This window comes from Patiria miniata, unplaced genomic scaffold (genome assembly GCF_015706575.1).
Source record: "Patiria miniata isolate m_02_andy unplaced genomic scaffold, ASM1570657v1 HiC_scaffold_1, whole genome shotgun sequence".
NCBI classification, from domain to species: Eukaryota; Metazoa; Echinodermata; class Asteroidea; order Valvatida; family Asterinidae; genus Patiria; species Patiria miniata.
The window spans coordinates 25,279,466-25,283,340 of record NW_024037047.1 but is presented as its reverse complement, the minus strand read 5'-3'; positions in this window follow the sequence as shown (position 1 = coordinate 25,283,340).

The window sequence follows — 3,875 nt, the reverse complement described above, 5'->3', positions numbered from 1 at the left end:
CCCCCCCCGCATCATCCCCCTTCACTCTCACACTCTTTTGTCCGTTCCCACTCCCTGTAACCTTTGATCCTTCCCCTTTCTGGTCCCTCCCCTGTTTATACCAGACCCCTTGTGGTTTGCCATGTCCCTTTGTTTCTTTGTTCTCTCATCCACCCTCCCTTGCATCTTTCCACACCTTTCCCACCTAATCCTCCTTTTGTGTTTCTTCTTTCAGCCCTGCATGTTTGTGTGCACCCCCATGTTAATGTATGTACCTCTGTCATTTCTGTTTTAGCCTCTGAAGAAAAAAACTTGCTAAGTTCGCAACGTCAGGCCACATTAATTTTTAGATTTAACCATAATTGTGTTCATTACAAACACTGGAGCAGCAAGGGTGTTTTCTTTGTGTGTGATCTTTTGCAAATGGGGGGGGGGGGGGACTTTCTTACACAAAGAGTTAAATTACTTTGAATGGATTTCATTTTTCAGTGGAATAATTTCAACTTCAAAAAGCCTACCTAGGCCAAGTAAACACAAAAGCATAATGCTACATACGGCATGCTAACTCTCTTATCCTTGACCTCTGTTTTATGTGAAACAATGTGGGTTTTTTTCTGTAGTGAGTTTGGTGACATCATTGACATCATGGCGGTTACGTACACAACGATTATTCTGTTAACACTTGGACTTGGTGCAGCAACCTACAAGATATGCCCAGAAATCTGTGGTGAGAATCTTGAAATATTTCATTAAAAATACACTTAATATTATTTGTTTTGGTTTTTTTTTTGTCATGACATTTCTCTGAATATTGACCATACAGTTATATTACAGGTTTTGTCCAATTGGGATTGTTTACAAGATTATAAATGCTAACTTTCGTTTCCTTCTACAAAGATCAAGAAACTTGTTTTACAATGTATGACTATATAATTATTTAACTGAAGAAAAGTCCAGTTCAAATGTTCGTAAGCTACTTACTCAAAGGTTACTGTGTCATTCCATAAATGTGTAGTTGTTGTGTTACTGTCGAATCTGACATGTACATGTACAATATTTTGTAATCCAGAACATGCCGTTTATGTCCAAGCGTAATGATGTAAAGCAAAGTACCTGCAAAACAAATAGAAAATAGTTTGAACTGAATTTGAATGATACTTGTATGGCAAATAACCCAGGTCAGGTGTAACAGGGACACTAAAAGTGTCACACTTTTGGCCCGAAATTTGACTACTTTAGGAGGTAATAATTTATAATGATTCTTTAAGAAGCAGATCACTTAATAGTATTTTCAGTCAATGCTAACTTGGAACCGTTATAGCATGCATTTACAATATTACTGTTAGATTTCTAAGAACTTTGTGGAATAATAATTGATTAAGCATGCACTGCATGCAGCGGCGAATTTACATCGGTCTTTCTATACAGAGTGTCCCAAAAAAGTGAACCCCAAACAAAGTTAACTGTCTGGGTGTGCAAAATGTACTCCTTACTGCCCCAAGAAAGTTTTAGAGTACCATTTTCAAAACGCAGGAGCAATAGTGATGATACCAATATTTCACTGGAAAGCTTACTGTCTCTTTATTAGTAGAAAATGTATGATAAAATTATAATAATGGTTAATAGGCTCCTAGCTTGGTCATATTTTTTACTTTACTTCCCTTGGTTTAGCCTGATTTTTTTTTTTTTTTGGGGGGGGGGCACACCCTGCATAGATACCACCGATGTTGAACTTGGCACTGTAGTTTTTGCAGTGTATGGGGCAAAGAAATAAGGCACTCAAAATTGAAAGGTGTCACCGGCAATTCAGTTTATAGTGTTGTTTAAACTTACGGTTGTTATTTGTTTTCAGTAAACAGTACTCACACTGCTTTTGGTACAATCAACTACGTTCAACGAGGCGTATGGCATCAAATACCTTGTTCGTCCTTCCGGCCCGATGAGGCTATCAGTCGGGTTATTTGGTTCAAGCAAGACAGTCCAATGGCTCCTGAGCAAATTTTGATCACTTACAAAAGTGAAGCAGACTATACAGAGAGCGACAGGTACGCGTTCGGGACGTCTGGTTTCAGCCTCGTTATTAAAGGTGTCGAGGAGAGTGATGGAGGAAGGTATGTATGCCAAGTCGCACCGAGTGACACACCATCTCGAACTGAAGCAATCAACATCCAAGTTATAGGTAAGTTTTTTTTTTTACATTATTGGACAATATATATTTCCCCTTATTGAAATTATTATTGATTGCTCTACTAGAATCATTCAATGAATAGCCTAGCGGCCTAAGATATCACTTTTCTCCAGTATCCATCGATGACACAGTCAAATAATGGTCGATATTCATCTCCAATAACACAGGCGATACTTTTCCAGGAGGCAGTAATCAGGCATCTTCCTCTGCTACTTTCCAGCGAGGTCGCAGACAGACGCTACCGTGTGAGTGCGCGTCACGTACACCAGACGTAGTGTATTGGTCAACGGGAGAGGGCGTCACTAGTAATACAGAAATCATAGGTGCACATTTCTCTGATGGTACTAACCTGCAGGTCCAACATGGCGCCGATTACAGTATTGGTAGCGATGCTTCACTTACAGTCAACTCCCTGAATGACGTACAAGATATACAAATATTCTGGTGTCACGTGTTCCAGTCAGATGGTACTCTCAGAAATTGCGACACGAATGCCCAAATATCAGGTAATGCCAAAAGTATTTTAATCGACGGAAATGTCAAGTGTAATTTCGGTGGCGAATATATTATGCCACAAATATAACAAAATTAGAAATAAAAAATAACAAGAAACATTTTCTGTACCGATATTCATTAGCGATTTTTAATTCTTCTTTTTAACATTAGTTAAAACAGTAGTTCTACATGTTACTCTTTTTGTTGGCATAGATGAGGAGAAACACGCTAGTGATGCACTGAAGGCATCAGAAAGATCTTTCTACCTGCGAAAAGACACGCAGCAGATAGTTCCTTGCCTGAGCTGGACACCTGGCGACACAGCTTGTAAGGTGGAGTGGAGTAAGCTCGACAACCCAGATCGACAAGTCCTCAGTTACAACCTGTCGACTGGTGTCGTCGATTCTAGTCCTGAATTCGATCTCGCCAGTGACTTTGGTTTATTGATTCAGTTTGTTGTTGATGTCCATGCTGGAGTGTATCGATGTACTGTGGGAGATGAAAGCCAGATTGATGTTGAAGTCCGAGTGATAGGTAGGTGCAAGGATTGAGCTTTTAGCTGAGACTTCGGATTTCTAGTTTCATGAAGATTACAATTTTGTCTGTCATATCTGCAAAGTTTCATATGCAGGCATCTTTCCAACCTATTATTCTGCTCTCTCTCTCATTGTGCTTCCTTTCTATAGGGAATCGCTTTCCATTGGACGGAGGTAGCGCTACAGAAGGTGACAGCGTGACCATTAAACCTGAAAGTAGATTTTCTCTTCAATGTCCGGTTCTATCAGACATCTCCTTGACAACCAAAGCAACTTTGTTCTGGTCCTTTGGCGCCCCTGATGCAGAGTCTACCACTCTGATCGGCACCCTGAATCTACCAGATGGTCCCATAAAGATGTATGATCTTGGAGAGGACTGCCTCGGCATATCAATGGAGGGCGCTCTGCTCTTTAACAACTGTTCCCAAAATGATGACGTCAGATACTGGTGTCATGTCTTACCTGCGAATGATTATCTGATCCGGTCGTATGTGGATGTGTTGATAGAGGGTAAGTTTATGCCTTCCATGACATCACATCTTTGTACCATGTTTGTCGGTTGCTGGTCTTATCATAATTATCATACGTGTATGTATTTATCAATACAATGTAGTATATGTTTACTTTTATCTTTTGAAAGAAACAAGGACTGCACTTCTGTGTGAGGAGATCGATAG